Source organism: Amphiprion ocellaris, chromosome 9 (genome assembly GCF_022539595.1).
Source record: "Amphiprion ocellaris isolate individual 3 ecotype Okinawa chromosome 9, ASM2253959v1, whole genome shotgun sequence".
Lineage (NCBI taxonomy): Eukaryota > Metazoa > Chordata > Actinopteri > Pomacentridae > Amphiprion > Amphiprion ocellaris.
In genome coordinates this window covers 35,011,673-35,029,637 of record NC_072774.1, presented here as the reverse complement: position 1 = coordinate 35,029,637, position 17,965 = coordinate 35,011,673, and the positions used below count along the sequence as shown (strand labels likewise).

At 38.2% G+C, this 17,965-nt stretch overlaps 1 protein-coding gene and 1 long non-coding RNA gene across 3 annotated transcripts in view; one reads left to right on the top strand and one right to left on the bottom strand.

The window, feature by feature from the left end:
- The window catches only part of grik2 (glutamate receptor, ionotropic, kainate 2), a 384,084-nt gene that overhangs the window by 171,005 nt on the left and 195,114 nt on the right, over positions 1-17,965 (bottom strand). The window lies entirely within an intron of this gene.
- LOC111571537 (uncharacterized) lies at positions 463-13,708 on the top strand. The gene is made up of 8 exons (XR_002746391.3): positions 463-7,998; positions 8,597-8,745; positions 8,835-8,916; positions 9,039-9,149; positions 9,310-9,365; positions 9,449-9,906; positions 10,066-10,226; positions 10,483-13,708. It is a non-coding gene; the product is annotated as an uncharacterized LOC111571537 (long non-coding RNA).

Here is a 17,965-nt window from a genome sequence, read left to right as displayed (position 1 = left end):
AATGACTTGAACTCTAGACAAAAGCTTTGGAAGCATTTCGAAGTTACAGAACTGACCTTGCAAAATGCAGCTCAAAAACTATATATCTTAGAAGACAGTGAGACAACAGAGACCCATGAGCATGAGTATGAAACAGCCAGGCCAGGCTGTTTATATTCAGCTGTGAGCTTTGACAGGCCCATAAGTCCCTGCTGCTCCAGACCTGAACTCTGCACAGGGTCAGCGCCCCCAACTCCACTCACCCACAGCACAACAACCTGCAGACCTTCAGATTCACTTGCCCAAAAATCAATCCAGGCCATGTTCTCCACCTCGTTCTATCACTCACTGAGGTCTTCATTGAGACGGCTGGCTAGAGACAAAAAATACAAAGAAACAAAAATAGATCCCTCCACCAGCCTTGTCCAGCGCGCGCGCGCACACACACACACACACACACACACACACACACACACACACACACACACACACACACACACACACACACACACACACACACACACACATACACGCTTTACAATCCAAGAGGGGGCCGTCGTGGTAAACTGGTAATAGTGGCCCAGTGTTTGCAGTTATTTTGCTGAAACAAAAATCATATACAAAATTTTCTTTTAAGGTCTTTTTTCAGAATATAACTAAAAATATGGATTTTTTTATTTTTAAAAAAAATAGCCATGAGGGGACCATCAGCCCTGCCTGACATCTACATATCAAAGAGTGGCCCTCCATAGCCTTCAGTGGAGCTGTAGGCGTTAACACAACAGTTCAGCCTGACCGACATCTACACATCAAAGAGGGGACTTCCATTGCAGGCTCTGGAGGGCCCCTCTTTCATACGTAGATGTCGGTCAGGGCTGCGATGGAACTGTCTGTGTTACACAAATGAATGAGTATTAAGTCTAAGTGTAACTTTAAAGTTATAAATGTTTAAACACATAAAAGTCATTTGACTTAATTGGTTTCTCTTACAAATCCCTGATTTGTTTGGCTTGGTTGCTTGGTTGCATGCACTAACATCATGCTCTTATCAAGAACTGTGACATCAGAAACAATTACTTAAATTTTTTATATGTGCGTCTCTATTCACATATATTCAGAAATACAGTTGAAATTTTTGTAAAGTAATATTTTTGAATGTTTGTCACATTTCCTGACAACAAACATATCTTTGTTTTTCATTTTATATTAGGGGTTCTCACATTTTGCTGTGCTAGTATGAAATAACTTTGAAATGAGATGTGTGAATTTCAAATTGGACCTTTGTATTGCCTCTTTATTATTTCACTCTTGAAGGTAAAACCTTTCATTTGAGGCTCGGATTTAAAAACTTCTGCAACTACAGTTTAATGTGGTCTAATGAACATCTTTTTAGCATCCATTTCAGAGTAAATAATTATTACAACAATGTCACAATAAAAGTTGTAAATGATTCTTTCTCTAATCAGGACTATATTGTAAATACTGAAACGATCTTCTATCCATGTATAAACACTGGGGTGTTAATGTCGCTCTGTGCTATCTAAAAGGGCCCTCGTGTCGTTATGGACTATCTAAAAGAGGACCCCTATCATTCTGTACCACCAAAGTGTGGACCTTATTCTCTGTCAGCCATAAAATCAATCAATTTTGTGAATAAGTTTCCACTTTAATTGAAAATAGATTAATTGAAGGAACTATGATATTATTTAGCATTACACTCACCTTCCTGCAGTAAGTAATATTTTTGAAAATAATTTTAAACATTGCATCTACCTGTAGATTGTGTTCAAAACAAACTGAATGAGGCTTATTTCATTTAAAGTGTTAAACAGAAAAAAGTAAAAAACTACAGTCTCGATGACTGGTGCAGAACAAATGCTGACAGTGACGCTACTATTGGCAGCAATGACAGTTTTGAGAGGTGGTGACCAAATCCTGTGCTGATGTGACTGAGATATTTGGTTGCACCGGTGCTACTATTCAGAAACTTACTTTGGAGCCCTGATCCCAGATGTGTGCACCTGAACATTCCTATAATATGTTTGCTTCTCTTCATCGTGAATGGTGAATTAGCACATACAGACCAGACCTCGACACATGAAGAGTGAAATATCAATTGAAGTGAACTTGGAATGGAATGACAATGACCTGGTTGACAGAGAATCTGCACACACGTGTACAATTCATCCAGCAGATTTACAAGCAGTGAAAAAGGGCCGCAATGGAATTGTGTGTGCCACACAAATGAATTGTTAGTAAGTCTAAGTGCAACTCTAAAGTTTTAAATGTTTAAACACCTCTCCTTTATACAAATATTGTGAAAATCATTTGACTTAATTAGTCTCTCTTACAAATCCCTGATTTGTTTGGCTTGGTTGCTTGGTTGCATGCACTAACATCATGCTCTTATCAAGAACTGTGACATCAGAAACAATTACTTAAATTTTTTATATGTGCGTCTCCATTCACATATATTCAGAAATACAGTTGAAATCTTTGTAAAGTAATATTTTTGAATGTTTGTCACACTTCCTGACAACAAACATGTCTTTGTTTTTCATTTTATATTAGGGGTTCTCACATTTTGCTGTACTAGTATGAAATAACTATGAAATGAGATAAGTGTGAATTTCAAATTGGACCTTTGTATTGCCTCTTTATTATTTCACTCTTGAAGGTAAAACCTTTCATTTGAGGCTCGGATTTAAAAACTTCTGCAACTACAGTTTAATGTGGTCTAATGAACATCTTTTTAGCATCCATTTCAGAGTAAATAATTATTACAACAATGTCACAATAAAAGTTGTAAATGATTCTTTCTCTAATCAGGACTATATTGTAAATACTGAAACGATCTTCTATCCATGTATAAACACTGGGGTGTTAATGTCGCTCTGTGCTATCTAAAAGGGCCCTCGTGTCGTTATGGACTATCTAAAAGAGGACCCCTATCATTCTGTACCACCAAAGTGTGGACCTTATTCTCTGTCAGCCATAAAATCAATCAATTTTGTGAATAAGGTTCCCCTTTAACTGAAAATAGATTAATTGAGGGAACTATGATATTATGTAGCATTACACTCACCTTCCTGCAGTAAGTAATATTTTTGAAAATAATTTTAAACATTGCATCTACCTGTAGATTGTGTTCAAAACAAACTGAATGAGGCTTATTTCATTTAAAGTGTTAAACAGATAAAGTAAAAAACTACATTCAATCACGATGACTGGTGCAGAATAAATGCTGACAGTGAGGCTACTATTGGCAGCAATGACATTTTTGGGAGGTGGTGACCAAATCCTGTGCTGATGTGACTGAGATATTTGGTTGCACCGGTGCTACTATTCAGAAACTTACTTACTTTGATACTAATGTTCATAATGTGGTAACAGACATTTTGGAATAAGTCAAAACATCACCTGTTTTTTAATGCCTTTTTGATTCAACAACTCCAGCTCTATACTAATATGCTTGTGTGGACAGAGGTAAAGCTGATGTTCCTGAAGGTTGATGCCCAACCCCCACACACAATTTACATTTCTATGTTGAGGTGCTACTGGAGACACTCTGCCATGGCAGAAGAGACAAACAGGTTTTTGCTGTAGCACAGCTCAACAGGCTGACTTACATTCAGATCAATGTACCTTGTAGTTATGCATGAATAAATTCTATCAGTTTCAGAAGTTTTATTCACTTTGCAAATCATGATAATCCAGGTATTCACAGAAAACTGAACCATTTAAGTCAAATAAATAAATAATTCTAGTTTCACTTAACAAATGTGCCAGAAATTTCATGTGTCAGTACAACCTCTTGTCATGTGTTGTTTTTTTGTGTTGTTTTGTTTTTAAAGCTAGAAGTATGAGTGTACTTTAAACACTTTAAAGTAGATTTTTCCTGTTTCTGAATATGTTGAGCCTGTCTTTTTCATTATAGCATGAACTGTCATTTGTTACCTTTAACAGCAGCGGAGAATTACATCAGCCTACTACCAGTGAAAAACTGCTCTGTCGCTGCAGGAGTTTTTAACTTCCAAAGGCATGGAAGGCCTCATGAAAATCATCAGCTAAAACACACCTTGACCCGTACTTCAGAATCCATTGCTGAGTGATAACTTACTGTAAGGCTCAGGTTAAACAAGCCAGATTCAGACTTCTCATCTGTTCTAGATAAATCTCTTTACAAGACACAGCAATGACAAAAAAAATCCCTACAAATGGTCCCATCATTCTTTAATTCACAAATCAAGTGTGGGTGTTTTTTGGTTTTAGTTTTATTCCTACTTTCTACAGAAATGCAGAGCAAGACATTCCTTTACAAAAACAAAGTGGATCAATATTTGTTGGACAACAACTTCTCTACAAAGCTAGATTCCTTTTCTGTCACAGCTCTGTTGTGTGTTGTCCAGTCCTTTTATATCTGCTGGACGAACTGAGCAGACATGTGTGTAGATTGTCCTTCAGTCAAGCCCCTGTGTTGCTAGCCCAATTCACATCAATTGAACTCTTCGTGTGTCTACGTCTGGTCTGGCTCCACTGATTCACCATTCATGGGCTGGTGGATCAAACAGGCTGCTGTGATATGGGATTATCAAACGAGCAGCTATTAACACCATGGGTGAAGTCAATGAGAGGAAATAGGCAGCTGTAACTGCAACTCCACATCGCTGTCTGTAAACAGTGGTATTTTTCCTCAAGCTGACATCAGCCATGATGCTAACAGCTATTATGCAACAGACAACCACTTGTCCACTCTGAGACAAGGTAAATGTGGCTTTACATATAATAATCCCAGGCAAGTCTCACATATGCAACCAAAATGGTTGCATATGTAGCTATTTTTCAAGAGTGTCTGAGTTAAAATTTCACGTTGTCAGCAGTGTTTAATGATCATCAGGCTGATTTGGAGACACTCCAGCCATCATGGGCAGCTACCTTGTTAGATATTGTAAGCACAGGTTGCAATTTTTCTTGCTCTTTGGCTCAGTCAGTCTCTCCCTGATGGACATGTAGAACAATCCATTTAGCTGTTGCTGTGTTCCAAAGATGAAATGACGTCTAGCAGATTATCCCAAAATAAATGAATAAATGTGGACAGAGACAGGTTTGACTCTGACACACATGATGATCAGAATGCAGGGGCAGCTAGGGAAAGATGATGGAGTCAGTTAAACAGAAAAAAACTAGAAAACTACATTCAATCACGATGACTGGTGCAGAACAAATGCTGACAGTGACGCTACTATTGGCAGCAATGACAGTTTTGGGAGGTGGTGACCAAATCCTGTGCTGATGTGACTGAGATATTTGGTTGCACTGGTGCTACTATTCAGAAACTTACTTTGGAGCCCTGATGCCAGATGTGCGCACCTGAACATTCCTATAATATGTTTGCTTCTCTTCATTGTGAATGGTGAATTAGCACATACAGACCAGACCTCGACACGTGAAGAGTGAAATATCAATTGAAGTGAACTTGGAATGGAATGACAATGACCTGGTTGACAGAGAATCTGCACACACGTGTACAATTCATCCAGCAGATTTACAAGCAATGAAAAAAAACCTTGCAAACAAAATTAAGACAGAAAGGAAATAATCATTTCAAATGAGTTGTTGTCCAACAAGTATTTAATGCTTTTTTCCTTTTGTAAGGACATTTTCTGCTATGTGTGTCTGCTAAAGGTAACAAATCATTTTTGAGATGCAAAAACCCTTGAAAATTCCCTACATTTAACTAATGTAGTACAACGAGATTGCATTGTTTGCTTCACAGATCAAAACCTCATGCTTTTCTTTACAATTTCGTACTGGTGGATCCTGATGGTGGTAAAAATATGAATGTGAGGATTTCCTTTCCGTCAGAGGTGCGATTTTGATACTAATGTTCATAATGTGGTAACAGACATTTTGGAATAAGTCAAAACGTCACCTGTTTTTTAATGCCTTTTTGATTACAACAACTCCAGCTCTATACTAATATGCTTGTGTGGACAGAGGTAAAGGTGATGTTCCTGAAGGTTGATGCCCAACCCCCACACACAATTTACATTTCTATGTTGAGGTGCTACTGGAGACACTCTGCCATGGCAAAGGAGACAAACAGGTTTTTGCTGTAGCACAGCTCAACAGGCTGACTTACATTCAGATCAATGTACCTTGTAGTTATGCATGAATAAATTCTATCAGTTTCAGAAGTTTTATTCACTTTGCAAATCGTGATAATCCAGGTATTCACAGAAAACTGAACCATTTAAGTCAAATAAATAAATAATTCTAGTTTCACTCAACAAATGTGCCAGAAATTTCATGTGTCAGTACAACCTCTTGTCATGTGTTGTTGTTTTTTTGTGTTGTTTTGTTTTTAAAGCTAGAAGTATGAGTGTACTTTAAACACTTTAAAGTAGATTTTTCCTGTTTCTGAATATGTTGAGCCTGTCTTTTTCATTATAGCATGAACTGTCATTTGTTACCTTTAACAGCAGCGGAGAATTACATCAGCCTACTACCAGTGAAAAACTGCTCTGTCGATGCAGGAGTTTTTAACTTCCAAAGGCATGGAAGGCCTCATGAAAATCATCAGCTAAAACACACCTTGACCCGTACTTCAGAATCCATTGCTGAGTGATAACTTACTGTAAGGCTCAGGTTAAACAAGCCAGATTCAGACTTCTCATCTGTTCTAGATAAATCTCTTTACAAGACACAGCAATGACAAAAAAAAATCCCTACAAATGGTCCCATCATTCCTTAATTCACAGATCAAGTGTGGGTGTTTTTTGGTTTTAGTTTTATTCCTACTTTCTACAGAAATGCAGAGCAAGACATTCCTTTACAAAAACAAAGTGGATCAATATTTGTTGGACAACAACTTCTCTACAAAGCTAGATTCCTTTTCTGTCACAGCTCTGTTGTGTGTTGTCCAGTCCTTTTACATCTGCTGGACGAACTGAGCAGACATGTGTGTAGATTGTCCTTCAGTCAAGCCCCTGTGTTGCTAGCCCAATTCACATCAATTGAACTCTTCGTGTGTCTACGTCTGGTCTGGCTCCACTGATTCACCATTCATGGGCTGGTGGATCAAACAGGCTGCTGTGATATGGGATTATCAAACGAGCAGCTATTAACACCATGGGTGAAGTCAATGAGAGGAAACAGGCAGCTGTAACTGCAACTCCACATCGCTGTCTGTAAACAGTGGTATTTTTCCTCAAGCTGACATCAGCCATGATGCTAACAGCTATTATGCAACAGACAACCACTTGTCCACTCTGAGACAAGGTAAATGTGGATTCTCCTTCATTGTTTTGCCTATCCAATTCACATCAACTGAAACCCTATAACCCTTCATGCATCTCCATCTGGTCTAGCTGCACTGATTCACCATTCAAATCATGGCGACTAACGATCTTTTTCCAAAGACCCAGTCACTGTTCAGATCACTGTGCAGGGTTATATATATATACTGGTCTCCTCACAGAAGTTTCAACTTGTCTTTTCTGTTTTGGGGAGCGACAGGTTTAAAGGACAGAAAGCATTTTCACGTGTTTTTACTTCATTGGAGAATCATCTACCTGAATATTTTATTTGTGCATCTTTCTATCAATATATAAAGATATAATAGTTGTATAGGTAAGTATATTGAAGAGGTACTGCCCTACCATCCTTCAAGTTTTTTTCTTCCTTCAAGCAAAGAAAATGTAAGGTAAGTTGCAGTTCTTTAATTTTCTAAAACCTCTATGTAAATGCTAACAATTTAAAAATGACTTTTTTTCCACTTACAATATAAACAAATTTATTTATTTAATGTAAGTTATTGTATTAATAAACCTAAATAGATGTTGTTTCAATGGTCTTCTTTTTTCAACATATGGAGTGTATTGCACATAAAATATTATTTCATATTTGACAGGAAAATGAGACCCAGAAGAGTTTGTCCTGAAAAGGAAGCTTTGCACTTCATTGCTTCTGGGCAAGATAAAGGCTTGTTTCAGAAAAAAATCATCAATCAGGAGAAAGGTATGGCTGCACATAAAATTCTGTTGTCAATATTGTATGTCTGTTGAAATTGTAATTAATATTCAGTTTAGCACCTAATGTATTTTAATGCAGGAAATTGTGTATTAGAATTATTTGTTCTAGTTATGAAAATGTACCTTCCCAATTTGCCATGTAAGCAGCCTTAAAGTAGTTTAGGCAGATGCAAAATGGGAATTTACTTATTTGCTTTCTTATTTGAAGTTAGATGGGAGGATCTGTTCCACTTAACAAAACACTTGAGAAACAGAATCCCATTATCCATCATGCTAAACTAAATGGGTGTTGTGTCTTATTTAATATTTATGTCTAAATATGTAGGTAGCATTGATATTCTCATAGAACTCACAGCAAGAAAAACCTGAGAAGTTTTGCTGCACTATTATGAAAATGCAGATACTGTAATTCTTCTGCCTCATAGTTAATCTAAATATTTACAGTGACAGGTTTCAAAGTATTGTTGACAGTGTCACTGCTGAGCTGTTTTCTGTTGGGTGTGCCTGGTATGCAGCAACACATGAGCATTTACGAAACTTATATCACACTATTAATGTATTCTTATTTATTTTCTATTAATCAGGTTATGGAGTGTTTGCCACTAAAAACATTGAGCAAGGAGAATTCCTGCTGGAGTATGTTGGAAGACACATCACTGGATCTGAAGGAGAGGCACTGAGCTGACGATGCAGCATTTCTGTACTTCTACTGTTTTCAGGGACAATCTTTCTGGTAAGATTAAATAAATGGATGGCCTAACTAAATAATTGCAGTATTTTGTTAAATGTTTTAAAACTGGAAAAAAATCTTTCATCATACAGTGTCGATGGCAGTAAAGACACAGCAAGACTTGGAAGATTCATAAATGATGATCACATCAAGCCAAACAGCAACATTAAAATAGTACGTATGTCTTTGAATTGTTTCCTCATAATACCTTTACTCATATCATTTGTGCAACCTCAGATAAATGTAACAGTATTTGATGTAATAGAAAATGTATTGTTTGTGTATGTGACCCAAAGATATTGGATGAGCAGAAAAGGCCGCATCTGTGTGCATTTTCAAAGTCAAATATCAGTGCAGGAGAAGAAATTGTGTATGACTGCAGAGACCCTGACTGCCCATGGAGACAGGTATTTCTATTCCTATATTTTTGCCATTCCATCATTTAATTGAGCATGTCTCTAATCCTCACCAAAAATCATTCTTCAAAATTCTGAAAAACATTGTCAGTGATATAGTAAAACATACTTTCAATCACTGACATCATCTTGTTGATGTAATTTGTTTCAGAAAACCATTACCTCCTCATGCAGGGAGCTCCAGGAAAAGGCGGTAAATCAAAGACCGTATGTTTCTTTTTTCTTTTTGCATGCTTTACAAAATTTTAAATGATGACAATGCCTAATGGTTGTTTTTCTGTATTTTCAAGGAATCCCGCTGGAAGAGTTCATTAGAAAACCTTGAATCTCAGCCTGGCGTTACGAAAATTGGGCAACTTGTTTTTAACACAGCAACAAAGGCTGCAAATGGATGCAATGCTGCTGAAATTTTCCCAGGAGGGCTACGAAGTTGCAGTGAAAAGAGTTGCAAAGCATATTTCTGAAAATGAGATTAAAATGGCACATGTCCTATGTTCAGAAAAGTTAAAACCAGAACATCTTTTACAACCAATTGCAGTGTTGGAAGATAGTTACTTTGCCTATTTTGTCTCCCCTCTTTGCGAATACAGTCTGGTGGAGGTAATTGAAAACAAGAACTTTCGTGAGAGAGAAAGTTTGACTGAGGCTCGAAGACTGGGGATCTGCCAGGAGCTACTGCAAGGACTACATTAAGTCCATTCACGCGGGATTTTGCACAGAGACCTGAAGCCTGAAAACATTTTGTTTGGTAAAAAAAATGAATAAATTGTTTAGTCATAGCCATAAATATCTGGTAGAATGTGTTTATTATCCAATTTTTCATTAGACATGATAGTAAAGATGATGTTATTTTGTGGATATTGCATTAAGCAGTACATGTCTAAGGATCATTTTCAATATTCTACAGATATCAGCAACAAACTGTTTATCGCAGATTTTGGAGCAAACAGAAAACTGGATTTGGCACAGCCAACGTTGCTGTCTCAAATGGCTGGATCTTTTTCTTGGTCAAGTTATGAGGATGTTGGAGGCATACAATACAAGTACAAGAAAGAGTCAGATATCCAGGTAAGTTCATGATGGAAATGAGATTGACATTCAACACAATGCTAACAGTGATTAGCCAGGGAGTGTCTGTGATGTAGTGATGGATTCATCTTCTCACACTGAAGATGATATATCTGTCATTGAAATGGTAATTATGGATTAATTTTTTTTGGCCAGGGCTGGTAAATATTGATTTTAACTATGTGCTAAAACTACAAAAAAATGTTGTGAGATAATTTATAGCATTCATTTTCTTACTCTTTTTTTTGTATTTCAGGAAATAGAACCACAGATCTCCCTTTCCCTTGATATGTCAGAGGAAGAAGATGATGATGATGATGAACCAACAGAAGTAGATGATGAAGTAACCAAGAAAGTCATCAGAAAAAAGCAGTTAAGACTGGGATGAAAAAGGATGAAAATGTCCTTGAATGCAGTTTGAAGGGTATCCAAGTGAAAATGTCCTCAAACACCGCACACAAACATGTCTACGACAAGAAAAATTACTGCTTCTATTGTCAGAAGCCTTTCGGAAAAGTTTCAAGACACCTGATGCGAAAACATCAAGATGAAGTTGACGTTGCAAAGGCACTTGCACACAAGCAAGGATCCACAATGCGCAGCCTTCTTCTGAGCAAAATATGGAATGAGGGAAACTACCGAAATAACTGTTCAGGCCTATCCTCTGGTTAAGGACAAATAGTACCAAAAAAACAAACAACCTACATGTCATCAGCAACAGACCATATACCATGCCAGTTTTGTTTGGCTATGGGGGGGGGGGGGGCTCTTTTTGTGAGATTATGAGTTTTTTTCTGTTATAAACTGTCTTGACAGTTTATTATGTAAAAAACCATTAGTTGTGCTTTTTACTGTTTTATATTTGTGACTGTAGGCAGGTGTTATTATGTGACAGCTATTGCTATTACAAGCAGTTAGGTAGAATACAAAACATTAGTGAAATGTAATGCTTTTCTTTTTCCTTAAAAAAATACTTATTCCATCTGCTTCTAAATAGCATTTAAATAGATAAAGTTTGAAAATGGTTGGAATATGCTCTGAAATTGAACCTTAGTATATTATGACAAAAATATTGAATCCAGTTATGTTTGAAGATACTGATTCTGTAAGTAACCCATCAAATATACCATCTCATCTCAAACTATGTTGAAGTTTACATTTTTGATTTCCCTCAAAAAACACCTCAGACTAATGTCAATCAGCCAACTTGCATTTACAGTCGAGAAAGGTTATAAAAACACCATCTTAGGACTTTGTAATGTCCAGGATTATTGAATTGAACATGACTCATCTCTTAGTTGAATCATTGATCAGGCATATATCCTCTTCTGTTCTTACACACACATGCAGGAGTGTGAACATCGCTCCATGCTATCTAAGAGGGAGTCTATGTCATTCTATGCCATCAAAGAGGGGACTCTTATCATTCAGTACCATCCAACAGTGGACTTTTTTTCCTTCTTCATTTAATTCTAACAGACATTTTCAAAAGGTTTTTATGCATTATTTATTTTTTTAATACTTATTGTGTATTGTAAAAAAACTAATTAATTTGCTGTCAGTATCCCCAATTGATTATTTCCGTTTATACGCAGTCGTGGCGAATGCCATGTACTAATATAAAAACACTGCAGCAGTTTCTAGCAATGATGTGATGCTACATGTAAGCTCTGTACCTTTACAACACTTAAGGTTACACATTAGCAGGAAATTAGGTTCAAGCTTTCTGTTCAGTCATGTTAAACTTTGTGTTTGTTAGTTATTATAATCTAATATATTAAATGTAGGGCTGCACAGTGGCGTAGTGGTTAGCACTTTCGCCTTGCAGCAAGAAGGTCCCTGGTTCGCGTCCCGGCTTTCCCGGGATCTTTCTGCATGGAGTTTGCATGTTCTCCCTGTGCATGCGTGGGTTCTCTCCGGGTACTCCGGCTTCCTCCCACAGTCCAAAAATATGCTGAGGTTAATTGATTACTCTAAATTGCCCGTAGGTGTGAATGTGAGAGTGCTTGTTTGTCTGTATATGTAGCCCTGCGACAGACTGGCAACCTGTCTAGGGTGTCCCCTGCCTTCGCCCGAGTCAGCTGGGATAGACTCCAGCCCCCCCCCGCGACCCTAGTGAGGATTAAGCGGTGTATAGATAATGGATGGATGGATATTAAATGTAAATCACAAATGTGTTGATAGTAATGCTATAACATTCATTTGTGATACCCTTAGGTTACTATTTTTACATTTCAAAAATTTCTTTCATACTCATCCATTCTGTAGTGTCCATGCCATGCCATGCCATGCCATGCCATGCTATCTAAGTGGGGCATCTGTGGTTAACTTTTTTCTCCACCATGCATCAACACATGCTTCTATTTACAGACAGAGGACAGAAGTACATTGTAAAATTTGTTAAAACCAGCAGTGAGTGATGCTAGATTCAAGCTTTGCACATTCACGGCACAAATTTGCATTTGTCTTCTTAGAAGAATTTTTATCACACCAGTAGAATGATAGCAGTTAAAATTCTCCCATTCTTTTAAGTTTTGATAATTATTTTTTATGTAATATATAATTTAGTTTATTATTTTTTTATCTGTGTCCATTGTGGAGTGTGAACATCGCTCCATGCTATCTAAGTGGGACCCGTGTCATTCTGTGCCATCAAACAGGGGACTTCTATCATTTTACAAAGTAGTAGTTTCCATCATATGCATCAACACACATTCTCAAACATACTGATTCAGGACACAAGTATATGGTCAAATGAACTTAAATTCTCTTCTTGGGAAAAATGATCAGAGTGTTTTAGGACTGAAAAATTTGAGATGTTTTATAAAAGTCTAACATCTGTATTTTAGTGGTTAATTCAAAATTTAAAGAAATTATCACAATCCTGGAAATTTTATGGTCAATATTGTCCTGGTTTTCTTTCACTACTTTTTTAAAAAAATTGTCTTTTTTCAGGTTTTTTTTGTGATAGTCCTTTATTTTAGTATAATTTAAAGTTTGAAGCTAGTTAAGACTTCTATTAAAGTTTAAATTTCCTTACAAAAAAGAATCAAATCATGTCTAATGAGACTGGTTCCTTCAGTAAGTAGTGCTGTAAAAAGTCTCCTTTTACAGCCTCAGAGCCTCTCTGGGGGGGGCAAGCCATTCATACAGCAGAGGAGTGTGTGAACGACGTGTGTGAATTGGTCGTTGAAATACCTGCTCCTGTCTACAGAGGTGCTGCTGAGTGCGCATATTTACACATACCTACCTGCTGGGCCCCACTTGGCAAAAATTATAAAACTTCACCAGAAGGTTTTAGACATGATTTTAGCATGATCTAAAGCATGTCCAAGTGGGGTCCGGAAAAAGGGCCACTGTTGGAAATGAGGGCCCCACTTTGTGAGTGTGTAATGACGCCAAGGCCACACTTACATAGTAGCACGAGTGCACACACACACACACACACACACACACACACACACACACACACACACACACACACACACACACACACACACACACACACACACACACACACAACATTCCGACCCCTCCAACCCCACCTAAACATTGCAGTCAAAAAAGTGCTACCACATATTTGACTGGTAAGTCTTCCGCACAGTTTCCTGATATAATGTATTTCTCATGTGAATTATTCTATCCTTGCCCACCATATGCCTGCTTGAGTGATTCTCAGATAATTCCTGTAATATGTCTGATGTCTATGTGACATTTTTTATAACTCTGTTTGGATCAGACTTTAAATGACATCTGTCAAAAAGGGAATCGCTTTCCATCACTGTTCCATTTAAATATACCCACAGGTATAGCATATTTATGGTAATATGAGAAGAGAAGTGTTTCAGCAGCGATGTTGCCCTTGAATACCAACGGTCTTTTGGAGCTGCAACAAACAAAAAGATGACCTTGATGACTGAAGGGTCAGTCTGTTTGCTCAGAAGAGGACAGACATTAACGTTAAGAGATAAATGCAGAAATTACAGTCATGGCCAAGTGTTTTTTGAACCTGTTTCGATTTTGCAGGGCACATAATGAATCAGACAGCATCTAAGGCAATTAACAAGGAGAGACATTATGATAATGAGAGCATGGAGCTTGTAAGGTCAGTCTCGTTGTGCATGTTAAGCCACGACTCAGGGCAGGGATTCTAAGCCACCTGATTAACTGAAGGCAGCATAAAGGAATGAGGTTCAGACTTAGTTTACCTGATTTGCCACACACAGACATATGTTGAAAAAAGAAAACAACTTCATGGGTCTCTTTAATCAGCTTCTTGATCTGATACAGTAACACAAGATTCAGAGCTTAGGGCTTCAGAAAGAAAACTGGAAATCGGTAGTCTGCTGTTTGTGCTAAAACCACAAGACTAAAGGCACCCTCAGGTTTCAGTGTTTCCAAAATGTCCAGCTATACCATACAGTGGTGAGTGACATAACCCATTAAGGCAGGTAATCAAAGTTGGGAGGCATCATTACCCAATAATTACAGGAACAGACATCAGAGGAAGAACTCTTCAGAGACATCTTACAGCCCTCTGTGTTGTCGGGTGGGCTGAGAATCTATCAGCTGCAAATTATTTTTTAAGGCAATTTTCCATGGTCAAAGTCATTTTGTTCTACTTATCAGATCAAAACTACTACTAAAACACAAGATACAGCAATGTCTTGCTACGCACTTAACTATTTCAGCAATTAATCACAAACTGGCTTAATACTTTACGCTATTATTAGGTTACTATGGTAACCCCAGTTTTCTTATATAGTTGCCACTGGCACACACTGGGATTTTTCAACAGATTTCTTCCACATTCCAATGTGGAAGAAATCCACATTGGAATGTGGTGAGATATCTTACAACCCTGTTTTTTGTTGTTGTTGTTGTTGTTGTTTTTTACCATAGTAACCTAATATTGTCTTTAAAACTCCACTCGTTATATCAGTATGGAATATACAGCCCACTACCAGGTTGCATACTCCAAAGTCCAAAGACTTCTTGACCTGGCCTATTTGAGACCACTTGCCCACTCCAAGGTCTGCTGCACACTTGTGTCCACATGAATGACTGAGTCTGCCAGTGAAGGCACGGTTACAACCAGAAGGTAAACTTTAATAAAACTGTGAGGGGTAGTCCAAGTAGCAGTTTCACAGAATTTTTTCAGAGAAACACACTTAAACAGAACCCATGAGGTAGCCAAACCACTAGTGAAATGTGCTTGCAAGTGTACCGTAGGCTACAGACCCTGGGATCACCGATATGCCATCAAGATAACCTCCACTGCCCAGCACGACAGCTGTCAGTTGAACAGAGGCATGACACGACACAATGAGCTGGATACTGTTACTAAACCCATTACTCCTGTTCAAAAAGATAAATAAAGCCTGTCTAGGACAGAGTGTATTCAGTTGTCTCTCATTTCCATCAGTGAACTGGCACATTCATACATAGGTTGAGCATGTAATTAACTTTGAATTTTTAAGAGGTCAAAGCCAGCAGCAGGATAGTTTTGAGCAAAAGCATCTTTAAGTCAGTGCACTCCAAGGGTACAAAACCATTCGTGAGAATGCCTAATACAGTGGACAAGTCCTAGGAGGAAACCAAAGGCGTAGAGAAAAGGCATAGCCAGGCTTCCTTTATGAACCTCCTAATCAGGGAATGCTGACCAGCTGGTGTGTTACCAAAGCTTACATGGCAGGTTGAAATGACTACCAAATACACCTTCACAGTGAAAAATGTCTTACTACCGTCAAATCCTGCAGAAAGCATAACACATCAGGAACAAAACACTGAAAATAAATTATGTTTTGTCTGCATAACATTTCTCCAACATGGCCCCCTTGTCATCATAAAGTGAACATGTGGATAGTATCTGGGCACTCTGAATGGCTTTACTCACTCTTAAGGGCAGGTCAGCTTCATTCAAATTCAGCTCCTTAGTGGCCCAGCTCTTTGTGAGGGTGAAAACTCTGTCCAGCCGAAACTAAATTCCTGCGCAACAGCAGCGGCCAAGGCTGGCTGTGGAGTAGACCTGCCTGCTCTGCCATTCATGGCCTGCTGGGGCCAGATTTGGGCTATTAAAATCAGAGTTAGGGGCTGCTCCCTCACCTCGCTTAGCATTGTTGTAGTGAGGCTGAGTGCGGAAACATATACAGCAAACTCTCCTAGTGGTGTGTCCTCATTTCTGAATGAAAAGAATAGAAGGTACTGTAGACAGGGATCTACAGATACTCAACCAAACCTCTCCCACACCTCATGGAGTCTCCACTCCCAGTAGAACAGATTTCCTCTGGGGAGCAAGTCAGTGCACATAATGACTGTGGTTACCTGTTGCTCCACATAATCATGATGTGGACCAATCTGTGTACTGTCGGAGAGTGAGCGCCTTCTTGTCAGTTATATATGAAAGCACCGTCATATTTTCTGCCTTGATTAAGACATGACAATTTTACATTAGTGGACAAGAAAGGCTTCAAAATAAGAGAAACTGCCAACATCTTATTTTATTTTATATGCTATTCTATTTGCTATTCTATTTCTGTTCTATTTGCTGTTACATTGTAAATTTGCCCACTGTGGGATCAATAAAGGTTTAATCTATCCATCTATCTATCTATCTATGCGCATAGCGGAGTCTTGGGGACCAGGTGCCCTCCCCTCAATCACAGCCCCTCAAACTGTCAGTGAAGCATCCAATGTCAAGGTCTTTTTGTCATTCCCACTGCTCCTAGTGAACACTTTCAGATCTGTCCAGTGACAGAGAGCCAGCAGATATTCTAGGAAAATCCACATTAAGCTGGAAGGACATCCAGTGCTGGAAATCCTGCATCCTCAGCAGATGTTTTCTGCCTCACACATTTGTTAACACAAGATTACAAAAAGAAAACTCTTTTGTTGAGATTGATGTTTTTGAAGGAGAATATTCTTAAACTTGTATCTTTGGCTTGAAGTAGTGAATGACTAGGTGGCTGAATTTGTTAGGCATCTCGTTTTATATGTAATAGGAAAGATGCATTGATTGGATGTTTTCAAGTTCAACAGTGTGTTGTGCATTTTGTAGTAACCACACAAGTGATGGAAAAATGCTAATTTGGCATGTGTAGTTTTCTGTCATTCTGAGAAACGACAGAAATTACAGAGGACCTCAGCTCTACCAGAACTTTTAACACTCTGGTTCCATTGTTACCATAGGGATGGTACAAGGCAAGGTGATGGTGCAATATCTCCACTCACTCTTGTGACAGAAAAGCTGAGAAAAAAAACTGAGTTTATTTCAAGGCCAAAATACACTAAATCATGAGTGAGAGAAAGAATCCTCTTGTTATGATGGATGCTGAAACTCAAGCAAGAGAGACTGCATAGCAACAATGCCTATGTGTCCAAAGCTGCAAACACTCTGAGACCTGCTGCCTACGAGGGATTTTGGGCTGCTTTGACACATTTGCTGAAGCCTAAATGGGAAGGTCTGATACTCCTAGGCTACACCTTAAAAGATGAACATGAGAAATTTTCTGTAAACTCGTTAAATCTTATTCAGATTATGTGTCAGCATTCTAAATTTGTATTTTTGGTGATGAGAACTGAAAAAATGTGAGTCTAGAATGGAGCACAATGCTCCTTCCTTTTTTGGAATAAGGAAATATTGCGAGTCGAAGGCAAGACTAATTTCTTCCTACAGCTCAATTGTCTCTTGAAGAAATTTTGCTCTGCAAAGTTTCTTCAGCTTTTCTGGTAGTCACTAA